We start from the raw sequence: 12,791 nt of genomic DNA on the forward strand, positions 1-12,791 counted from the left end.
CTCCCCCCCTCCTCCTCTTCTCCCCCCCTCCTCCTCTTCTCCCCCCCTCCTCCTCTTCTCCCCCCCTCCTCCTCTTCTCCCCCCCCCCCCCCCCCCCCGCGTTAGAATGGGGTGGGTACTTGTGTCATTTGTCATTTGGTTTGCAAGGACACAAAAGCTCCTTCAGATGCAGTGAGTTGTATGTCTATGGTGCCTATTGTCCATAATAGGGAGTGTTGAGGCAAATAGTGTGGATGCATTAAGGGGGGGTTGTGGGTTAGATACTCATGATGGAGAAAGGAATAAATGGTAATGCTGTGACAGGGTTAGATGAAGAAGGGATGGGAGGAAACTCTTGTGGAGCACAAACATCGGTATGGACATACTGAACCAAATGGCCTGTTTTTTTGGTGCAGTCTGTTGTGATGACAGACAGTTTAGGTAACACATCATGTGCTGTTAATACACAATATTTCCCAGGTGAGTTAAACTTGCTTTATGAATTGCAAACAATTCAACCAAATCAAACAGTCCCTGTTGTAATTTGTGCTTTTTATAAACTTTCTTTATCCCATGGCAGCATGGAAGCTCTTTTGTTTACCCTACTGCCAGTCTACACATGGACAACATGTACTGGCTCCAGATGTCTAAGTGTAGATTAAAGTTCAATCTTTTAAATAATTTGTGATAACATTCATGAACTTGTTTATTAACTGTAGAATTTATTAAATCAAGAAAGTGTTGATGCTGCAGTGCCATTAGCAGGGTTCAGTTTATGAAACTTTGAATTGAAGCTATCTGTAGCTTTTGTGGCTTTGACTGCAATTTTAATTGTGTCTCCTTTTGAGTGACCTGGCTAGGTAGCACTCCACCAGTAATGTTTCCCTGTGCAGTTTGTCTTAAGGACATATCAAAGAGAAGGTTGGTGCTTCTGGACCAAAGGACAGGGGGGAAAGGAAAGAGAGAGATGTCTTTGTTGCTCTTCTGAACCGCGTAGTAAAATGGCTAGAGTATCATTAACAATGTGATGGAGTCAGTTACAGCACAGAATGAGACCTTTTGGCCCATTGCTCCATGGAGAGCCAGCATGGATTCAATCAGTCCCATTCACCCACTCTATCACCCTAACCCTGCAAGTCTTTTTCCTTAAAGCGCTTACGCAGTTTCCTTTTCAAATCATGAACCGTCTCTGCCACCACCAGCCCCATGAGTAGCAAGTTCCTGTCTACCCTTCTGGATGCCGATCTGGTTAACTATACTAGTGTCTCAGTAACTCACGTATTGCAGTTTTGACTCCTAGTAGTATCAAGTATTTGCTGTTCATACAGCATCCTGTTTCCACTGTGTGCAACTATATTAAAACACAATTGGCATAATCTTGTAGAGGTATCCACTAGAAACTTAAGACACCTTCAGTAATAAATGACCATCTACCTCATTATATGACAGTGGAAGGAATGATCTCGCCATAGTCACTCCACTGGGTCTGTGTTACATTGCTAAGGTATGGCTGTTTTGTTAATAATGATGTGAATGTAGTCATGTGGCCTGCTGTCATATTATGCAAGGATTGAAATTAATCCCTTCACATGTATATCCCAAGCTCACATTACCCTTTTGTTTGTACTCTGATTCCACCACGTAGAGTGTGATTGATTGCGAAAGTGGGAAGGCATCAGGTGGGCGCCGCTCGGGAGCCCTCACAAGATAGACTTTGAATAAATATTCATGAGTGAGCATTATGTTACCTGTCCACAATGCAAATGGGCCTTTGGCTAAAATATTAATTAATTGAGAGAATCCACTCGCTCCCCATGTAGTGTTAGTCATCAGCAGTGTAGAGCAACAGTCACCATCTCTTTGGTTGTTTCCTGTTGAGAGAAACTTTCAGCAGAAGATTGCACTGCAAGCTGTACTTAATAATGAATAAGAAATGCAGCATGTATGAATAATACAAGGGTGCAGTTGGATTTAGTGAGGCTGTCAAGTTGCCTTGAAAGTGCATTAGTTCTGATTAGTTTGATTGTATATATATTTTTGTGGTTACAGAGGGGTGGTGGTGGTTTTTTCAAACAGAAATTTGATCTGCTTTTACTCCTAATATTTTAAATCTATTTATATGGTCATTGCTTTGAAGGTTACAAATTTTGTTTTTAAGCAATTTTTCTGCGAATTGGGTTGTGTAATCATGCTTAAAAATAAAATACTGGTTCATCAAAACAGTTGGCAATCATACACATGATACAAAGTCAGATTTTAAAAATGTAGCAGCATCTCAGTTAATTCAGTGAAGTAATGCTGGCTTCACCTCAGGTAGAATGGTTCTTAATCAGAATTTATGGCAGGTTTGCTTTTGAAATGGAACTTAGGCCGTATTCAAAATGTGAAAAGGATGTTGGGTTTGTCTAAAATAAAAATAGAAAATGTTGGAAATTCTTAGCAGCCTCTGTGGAGAGAAACAGTTAAGATTTCAGGTTGAGGATGACTTTAAACAAGAGGGAAGACCAAAAGGGAAGGTCCGTGATAGAGTAGAGGGCAGAAGAGATTAAATGACAAAAGGTTTTGTGGGCATGGATAAAGAAACTAATATTGTGTCCATAAAAGCAAATTACTGCAGATGCTGGAATCTGAATCCAAAAGAGAAAATGCTGGAAAATCTCAGCAGGTCTGGCAGCATCTGTAAGGACATTTCGAGTCCAGATGACCCTTTGTCAAAGCTTTGAGGAGAAGAGTGCACTACATGCTGTACTTAATAATGAATAAGAAATGTCTTTGACAAAGGGTCGTCTGGACTCGAAACGTCAGCTCTTTTCTCTCCTCACAGATGCTGTCAGACCTGCTGAGATTTTCCAGCATTTTCTCTAATGATGTGTCCAGATGAGGTGTGAATGGCTGGATAACAGCAATCCAAATGCAAAGTGAAAGAATAAAGAAAGAAATGAGAAAAATTGAACCAGCAAAATGTTGAGTCCAGAAATCTGTAGAATACAGAATTGAAAGATAACATGCTGTGAGTTCGTTCTGGTGAAACCTTTGTATCAGGTTACTGACGATACAATTGATCAAATGTGAAGAGTCTCAATAGAGAGTTTGAGAAATCACCAATCAATGAATAAGCAGGTGGACTAACGTCCTGAATAGTGTTGTCTTGTACTGTGATTTTAACAGTTTATTTATTAGTCACAAGTCGGCTTACATTAACACTGCAATGAAGTTACTGTGAAATTTCCCTAGTCGCCACACTCTGCTGCCTGTTCAGGTACACTGAGGGACATGGCCAATGCATCTAACCAACACGTCTTTCGGACTGTGGGAGGAAACCGGAGCACCCAGAGGAAATCCACGCAGACACGGGGAGAACGTGCAGACTCCACACAGACTGACCCAAGCCGGGAATCGAACCTGGGTCCCTGATGCTATGAGGCAGCAGTGCTAACCATTGTGCCACCGTGCTGCCACTTTCCTTCAGCTGGCCCTAACATAACAATAAAGGCAAGCAGAGAGAGGGAAAAAAAAGCACAAGACATGTTTTCGAGCTGACTATGATGTAGCAGAAGCTGAGAGGGGAGGTGTAACCACTTGTCACAAGACTAAATTAGATTGTTTCCAGAGGCAGCAGCGTGTTAGATTCAAAAGTGAATCTGGTTGAGTTCAGCCCTTTCAGACACCAAATGGAGCATTACCACTTAGGACACTTGCTCTGAAGCAAGATATCAGAGAGAAAGAATGAAGCTTCTAACTAACATGTTAATCATTTTTGCAGAATGGTTTTATAACCTTTGTACCTCAGTGAAAAAGATGACCATTATAGTGCTTTCAGTAGGGACCTAACAAAATGCGTCAGAAGTTGCAGTATTTTGTTTTCGGAATTGGGGTACTATTGTGTAGAGAGCATGTTGTATTTTCTTTTATTTAACCATGTCTTCTCAGCTCTCACTGTTAAATGATGCATTAAACATATGGATGCTATAGTGATGATTTCATACTCCGGATGTGATCCAGGAAGGAGAACAAACACAGTCCACTGTGTAGTCTGCTTAATTATTAACATGTATAAAGAGCTAGCTCTCCCGATATCTTTATGTTCGAATGTTGTAAGTCAATGATACTACCTCACCAATACCAAGGATCTCTGGGTCTATGCAAAGTCTTGTGTTTCCTCCACCGCCGAATTGTTATCCTTATTCAAATGTTCCCAGCCAGATACAGCAAGAGTGGTACGGCACCTGGAAATGTCAAACTTACTGTGAAATTATACGTGAAGAGCCTTAATTAACTATCAGGATTTCTCAAAGGAACTGTAGTATAAAATTTACTTGACTGGAATTAATCATTTTAATTGTTCAGTCAAGCGGTTTTTGATTTTGTTTATTCATAATATTTGCCTACTTTTGCTCTTTGCAACATACTTGGAGCCATGAAATTGTAAAATTAATCTGTGTGCAAGAGTTACATTTGAAGATTAGGCTTGCTATTTTTAGTGTATGCATCACTGCTCTCTTCTTGAAAATGAGCACTTAAAAACTGCAGCATGTACACCATTTTACACTCATCATTGATAATCTGTTCATATCTCTTACTGTGAAGCTGCTGGATGCATTTAGTTTCCTTCTTGACAAACCGCACAGTGAGTTGCTTGTGTACCTGAGTTTTGTCCCATAATTTCAACTGAGACATAGACATACTACTGGTTTCTAAGCCATTGGTTTCTATGTGGGCAAATGATTTTGTAAAGCCCCCAACTTTCTCCAGTTTGTCATTGTAACTTAGACGACTGATACTAGGGATGAGCTTCCTGACTCTTATTACCACAATCCCAAAGCTGTAATGTCTCTTGTTTTATGGAGGCCAAATCTGGACACATTCAAGCATTGGAGAAGGAAACAAATGGCTTAAGAAACAGTCATATGGATGTTTTATGGAAGCCATGTTGTGGAGATGCCAGCGTTGGACTGGGGTAGAGACAGTAAGAAGTCTCACAACACCAGGTTAAAGTCCAACAGGTTTATTTGGCAGCACAAACTTTCGGAGTCTCGCCCCTTCTTCAGGTGAATGAAGGGCTGTGTTCAGGGCATATATAGACACAAACTCAATTTACAAGATAATGGTTGGAATCTTTGTAGAAACTTGATGTCTGTGTCGATATGCGCGATCTTCTTGGAGATCCTCTCCACTTGGAGCTGGCAGTTTGCAGTGTCGATGGTAGCCATGATGTGGAGATGCCGGCGTTGGACGGGGGTAAGCACAGTAAGAAGTCTCACAACACCAGGTTAAAGTCCAACATGTCCAAACCTGTTGGACTTTAACCTGGTGTTGTGAGACTTCTTACTGTTTTATGGAGGGAGGGTATAGAAAAAGTTATTGTGAAATACTATAAATTAAACTGGAAAAGGTAACCCAGGTATTTAGCTCAGTTGGATACTGGTCAGTGTTGCAGAGTGACGCCAGGTTCAATTCCCGTACCAGGTTATTCGCAACTTTGCCCCTCTCCTGAGGTTTGGTGACCCTCAGGTTAAGTCACCACCGGTCAAAGCCTATAATCATCTGGGACTGTGGCGACTTCAAAGTAACTTCACCATCAGATTGCAACAGTTCAAGAAGGTGACTCATCGCCTTTGTAAGGGCAATTAGACAATAAATGTTGCCAGCCTGAAATGCCCATGCACAAAAAGTCTTTGGCAACAGCGATTAATGTATTATTTCTCCTGCCATATGTGTAAGATTGTCATCTGCTGCAATATTCTATTTACCCAAGAAGAAAATAATTAACTTTTACATTTTTTTTCCATCCTCAAGATATCCAAAACATGCACACCCAACGTCGTACTCCTGAGATGTAGCCATAATTTATGTAGGCTTGTTGGTTGCTATAGTTTATTGTGTTTAATGTGCAATGAATGTTTTAATTCAGATTTTCTTCTACTGTGGTGCAATAGTCCTGGTAAGAATACAACACTTTGTACAGCTGGCCATAAGATGTTTTACCTGAAAGTCCAATGTTTTAAACAAACACAATATAGAACAGTAATCATATAGTGTACATCTTTATATTTTTGTGGATCCACGTTTTTGCTATGATTGTGTTCCTCCCAATTATAACAACACAATTGTAAAGGAGTGTTTAAATGTTAAAATAAATTTGTGCTGTTGGCTCAATTGCTTGATGGAATCACTGTCCTGTTCTATTGAGGCGTTTTTTTACTACTTCTCTGATGAAATATGAATTAAGTAGGCACAGTGCACTTTTGAAACTAGGAGTGGTAGTGTTTAAATTGCAGATTACAAGATTTTAAATGTATTATCAGCATTTAGTATTGGCAGTTGCAGAACAGGTGGTGTGGTTACTGACAGGGTCAATGAATACTTCTTTCAGAACAAAGCACTTTATTTTGCTGTAATGTCCACATATGTGAAATTTTATATTTGTTAACAGTTTAGATATTAAATGTCCTGAGTGCAGCACAATGATAGAATGAGGAATTGACCTCACAGGCAAATTGTGCTGTTGGAGACAAGGGTGCATTTAAGTCTTCAAAGAAAGGGAGAGTAAGTGAGTAGTGAATGGTACTGAACATTGTGCAATCTTAGAACCATTGAAAATTACAGCTCAGAAACAGGCCTTTTGGCCCTTCTTGTCTGTGCTGAACCATTTTTTGCCTAGTCCCACTGACCTGCACTTGGACCATATCCCTCCACACCCCTCTCATCCATGAACCCGTCCAAGTTTTTCTTAAATGTTAAAAGTGACCCCGCATTTACCACTTTATCCGGCAGCTCATTCCACACTCCCACCACTCTCTGCGTGAAGAAGACCCCCCTAATATTCCCTTTAAACTTTTCTCCTTTCACCCTTAACCCATGCCCTCTGGTTTTTTTCTCCCCGAGCCTCAGCGGAAAAAGCCTGCTTGCATTCACTCTATCTATACCCATCAAAATTTTATACACCTCTATCAAATCTCCCCTCATTCTTCTACGCTCCAGGGAATAAAGTCCCAACCTATTCAATCTCTCTCTGTAACTCAGCTTCTCAAGTCCCAGCAACATCCTTGTGAACCTTCTCTGCACTCTTTCAACCTTATTTACATCCTTCCTGTAACTAGGTGACCAAAACTGTACACAATACTCCAAATTCGGCCTCACCAATGCCTTATATTACCTTACCATAACACTCCAACTTTTATACTCGATACTCCGATTTATAAAGGCCAATGTATCAAAGGCACTCTTTACGACCCTATCCACCTGTGACGTCACTTTTAGGGAATTCTGTAGCTGTATTCCCAGATCCCTCTGTTCAACTGCACTCTTCAGAGTCCTACCATTTACCCTGTACGTTCTACTTTGGTTTGTCCTTCCAAAGTGCAATATCTCACACTTGTCTGCGTTAAATTCCATTTGCCATTCTTCAGCCCATTTTTCTAGTTGGTCCAAATCCCTCTGCAAGCTTTGAAAACCTTCCTCACTGTCCACTACACCACCAATCTTTGTATCATCAGCAAACTTGCTGATCCAATTTACTACATTATCATCCAGATCATTGATATAGATGACAAACAACAATGGACCCAACACCGATCCCTGCGGCACACCACTAGTCACAGGCCTCCACTCAGAAGCAATCCTCCACAACCACTCTCTGGCTTCTTCCATTGAGCCAGTGTCTAATCCAATTTACTACCTCCCCGTGTATACCTAGCGACTGAACCTTCCTAACTAACCTCCCATGAGGGACCTTGTCAAAGGCCTTGCTGAAATCCAGGTAGACAACATCCACCGCCTTCCCTTCATCCACTTTTCTGGTAACCTCCTCGAAAAACTCTTAATAGATTGGTCAAACATGACCTACCACGCACAAAGCCATGTTGACTCTCCCTAATAAGTCCCTGTCTATCCAAATATTTGTAGATCCTATCCCTTATCACACCTTCCAATAACTTGCCCACCACCGACGTCAAACTTACTGGCCTATAATTTCCCGGATTTCTTTTGGAACCTTTTTTAAACAACGGAACAAAATAAGCCACCCTCCAATCATCCGACACCTCCCCCGTGAATACTGACATTTTAAATATGTCTGCCAGGGCCCCTGCAAGTTCAACACTAGCTTCCCTCAAGGTCCGTGGGAATACCCTGTCTGGTCCTGGGGATTTATCCACTCTGATTTGCCTCAAGACAGCGAGCACCTCCTCCCCTTTAATCTGTAAAGGTTCCATGACCTCCCTACCTGTTTGCCCTATTTCCGTAGACTCCATGCCCGTTTCCTCAGTAAATACGGATGCAAAAAAACCATTTAGTATCTCCCCCATCTCTTTTGGTTCCATATACAGTCTACCACTCTGGTCTTCAAGAGGACCAATTTTATCCATCACTATCCTTTTGCTCCTAACATACCTATAGAAGCTCTTTGGATTTTCCTTCACTCTGTCTGCCAAAGCAACCTCATGTCTTCTTTTAACCCTCCTGATTTCCCTCTTAAGTAGCTTCTTGCACTTTTTATACTCCTCGAGCATCTGATGTGTTCCTTGCTGCCTGTACATTTCATACAACTCTCTCTTCCTCTTAATCAGTGTTACAATCTCCCTCGAGAACCAAGGTTCCTTATTCCTATTTACTTTGCCTTTAATCCTGACAAGAACATACAAACTCTGCACTCTCAAAATTTCTCCTTTGAAGGCCTCCCACTTTCCATTTACATCCTTACCAGAGAACAGCCTGTGCCAATCCACACTTCCCAGATCCCTTCTCATTTCATCAAATTTGGCCTTTTTCCAGTTCAGAACTTCAACCTGAGGACCAGATCTATCCTTATCCACGATCAGGTTGAAACTAATGGCATTATGATCACTGGATCCAAAGTGTTCCCTCACACTCACATCCATCACCTGCCCTAACTCATTTCCCAATAGGAGATCCAATATCGCATCCTCTCTAGTTGGCACCTCGATATACTGATGTAGAAAATTCTCCTGAACACATTTTACAAACTCTACCCCGTCTAAATCTTTAACAGTATGCGAGCCCCAATCTATATGTGGAAAATTAAAATCCCCTACTATCACAACTTTGTGTTTCTTGCAGTTGTCAGCTATCTCTCCGCTGATTTGCTCCTCCAATTCTCGCTGACTATTGGGTGGTCTATAATGCAACCCCATTAATGTGGTCATACCTTTCCTGTTTCTCAGCTCCTCCCATAGGGCCTCTGTAGACAAGCTCTTCCGCAAACATCCCCACTTCTGATTTTATGGTGGAGGGAGGATCATTAATGAAACTGCTGAGGATGTTTGGACCTCGAATACTACCCTGAGGAACTCTTGGTAACGTCTCAGGGTTGAGATGATTGTCTCCAACAACCACAATCAACTTCCTACGTGCTATGTATGACTGCAACCAATAGAGGGGTTTCCCCCCAATTCCCATTGACTCCAGTTTTGCTAGAGCTCCTTGATGTCAGTCAAATGCTGCCTTGATTTCAAGGGCAATCAGTCTCACCTCATCTCTGAAGTCAAGCTCTTCTGTCCATGTTTGGACCAAGGCTGTAATGAGGTCAGGAGCTGAGTGACATTCAGTTTGGGTTCCCCAAGTGCCGATGATAGCACTGTCTTCAACACTTTCCACACTTTGCTAATGAGTAAGAGTAGACTGATAGGGTGGTAATTGGCCGTGTTAGATTTGACCTGCATTTTGCAGGCGGGACATACCCGGGCAATTTTCCATACCAGTGTTGTAGCTATACCAGAACAGCTTGACTAGGGGTGCAGTTAGTTCTGGAGCACAACTCTTCGGTATTGTTATTGGAATGCAGTCGAGACCCATTGCCATTGCATATCCACTGCCTTCAGCCATTTCTTGCTATCACTTGGAGTGAATCGAATTGCCTGAAAATTGACATCTGTGATGCTATGAGAACTGCTCTGGAATAGCCAGCCACTAAAAAAATTAGGTGTAATAATAAGGTATCTATCTGCAGTTAACACGTACCCCGAATGTCCACTGGCCCAGATTATAATAATGTGTTATTTTCTATATTAAGTGATGATACATCAACACCCTAAAGAGCTTGTGAATATAAAACCAGAGGTTGTGACTGCATTAGGAATAAATGAGCTAATTGAATGCCTATCGTATGACTGTGTTGTTCTGCAGTTCCCCGTTTTGCTAGTGGCTAAATCAGATTAATGCAGAGGCTTTAGAGGCATCTATGTTTATAGATATGCTTATAACGAAGGAAGTTGCCATGTGTCTTCTGTTCTGTGGCAAGCATGTGAAAACCCTTGTGTTGTGCAAAACCCTGACAGCCACAGAATTTTGGAATCAGCTGTGTATGCCTTATTGGTTGATTCAGATCAATCTAGTTTTGTCCCATGGTTCAAAACATACACACAATAAATATTAGGACTGATGTTTAAAAAACGAATATAACTGGCACCAGACCATAATATCAAGAAAAAAAATCAAAGCGATGACTATATATTTGCCCAAGGAGTAACTTTAATGTTAATAACTGAAGTAGCACATTTTTCTACACATTGCAGATGTGAAACAAAAATCTACACAAAATTGGATACAGCAGAACTGTAAAATAATTAAAAACTTATTGGCTATAATTTCATACACAAAATGTCAAACCTTACAATTTTCTGCATTGTTTAATTTTGCTGTAAACATGATGTTCATCTCAATCATAGAATCATGGCAACAAGGATAGGCCAACCTCGAACCTGTTCCATCCTTTAATATGATCATCCTGATCTGTATCTTAACTCCATTCATTTGTCCTGGCTCTATATTCATAGAATCCCTACAGTGCAGAAGGAGGCAATTTGCCCATCGAGTCTGCACCAACACTTACCCAGGCTTACCCCGTTACCCCATGTGTTTACTCCACTAATCCCTCTACCCATATATCTTGGGACACTAAGGGCAATTCAGCCAATCCACCTAACCTACACATCTTTGGACTGTGGGAGGAAACCCACGCAGACACGGGGAGAATGTGCAAACTCCCCACAGACAGTTACCCAAGGCTGGAATCGAACCCGGGTCCCTGGCGCTGTGAGGCAGCAGTGCTAACCACTGTACCATCGTGCCACCCAAATGTTGCCGTATACCTTTGCCAGATAACTCATTGACTGCAAACAAACCTCTCAAGACATCACCAAAGGTTCCTGTATCAGCTGAAAGGAGAAGGAGGATAAAAGCAAATTACTGCGGATGCTGGAATCTGAAACCAAAAGAGAAAATGCTGCAAAATCTCAGCAGGTCTGACAGCATCTGTAAGAAGAGAAAAGAGCTGATGTTTCGAGTCCAGATGACCCTTTGTCAAAGCTGATCCTTTGTCAAAGGGAAGAGGGTTTTGTTGCGGGTGACTGTTTTTAATTTATTCCATTGTGAGGAATGGAGCTTATGTACTACACCACTGGCTCCCAAACATTTTTTGGCCACATACCCTTATTCAGATTTGCCAACTTTTTGCAAACCCCTACAGGTGCTTTCTTTTTTAATTGCCCCTCTAATGATGGCATGTAGTATAAATCATCATCATTTCACATTACAGGTAAATATACATCTATAATTTTTTTTACTTGCCATTAATGTGATGGATGAGTTTGATTGTTGGAGCATTAGCACGTAAAGGTGGGAGAAATGGGTGTCGCAGACTGTTTTCAACACATACACGGACACTACTTAGATTTCATTCCAATGAATGCCAGAAGTTCCCTTTCACAAAGGTTCGTACATTGTGGCGAACAGCATCAAAGCCCTGACAGGTGAAGTTACTCTGCTTGCATTTGGACCAAAATATCTGCTTTTCTTGAAACTCTTGAAATTCTATTAGTTGTGTATCAGAGGAATTTTCATGTTCTTTTACAGCCAACTCTTCTTATGACTTGGAAATTGCAGGAAAATTTGAGAAAACGTAGCATATCCAGTTCCTTGTGTTGTCCATCGGGAACAGTGGCGGGGGAAATACTCACTTAACCTCTGTGCCAATTCGGTGATATGTTGCTCGATGTCACCTTTAACATTACCTTGCAAAATTAGCTAATTAGTCATTGGGAATTTATGCAGACTTGGAAATATTTCAATGTAATTTTCCTTCACACATTGAGCCCAGAATTCCAGCTTTTTATCGTGGCCTCATTTCTTTTCCTGGATATTGAATATTGTTGTGTGTCTTGGATGTACAAATATATTTAGGTCATTTTAGACAAAGTATCTGAACCAAGTAGCCCAGACACGAGAGCCAAGATGTGGCATGCAGACTAGCAGAGGTAGGGAATGGGTGATCTGTGAAGGGTAACATCACCTCAGTGTGCGTAGAACCTGTGATCTGCCACAATAAACTAGCAAATGTCTGTTGGAGCAACAGATTGATGTGTTTGTTTTCTGTTTTGTTACATACGGCACAAAAAATGTGTAGTCAGAGGATGAGTATTTATAGTTAACCATTCTCACAGCCCATGAGATGGGCCTCTTGGAGTACGAGCTCCCTGATTGAGGTAATGATTGCCTGCCTAATCAGGGAGTCTCACTTGTGTATATAATGAGGAGTGTCAGGTCTACTGGCACTCTGGATTCTGACCTTTTGTAGCTGAAGCACTCTTAGGAGTGGAATTGAGTTTGTAAATAAAGGGAATCTGTTGAAGGGACACTGGCCTCTGGGGAGTTATTTCAGGCAGGCAGTCTGAGCGGTAAGTGCCTCCCTGCATACCAGCAATGCACCCACAATGTATTTGAGGCAATATAAAACAGAAAATGCTGGAAAAAAACTCAGCAGGTCCAGCAGCATCTGTGGAGAGAGAAACAGAGTT

The 12,791-nt window shown here is 41.4% G+C and overlaps 1 protein-coding gene across 2 annotated transcripts in view; it reads left to right on the forward strand.

The window, feature by feature from the left end:
* Positions 1-12,791, forward strand: part of twf2 (twinfilin actin binding protein 2) — a 105,389-nt gene that overhangs the window by 740 nt on the left and 91,858 nt on the right. The gene's annotated exons all lie outside the window — the stretch shown is intronic.

This window comes from Mustelus asterias, chromosome 3, assembly GCF_964213995.1.
Source record: "Mustelus asterias chromosome 3, sMusAst1.hap1.1, whole genome shotgun sequence".
Taxonomy (NCBI): domain Eukaryota; kingdom Metazoa; phylum Chordata; class Chondrichthyes; order Carcharhiniformes; family Triakidae; genus Mustelus; species Mustelus asterias.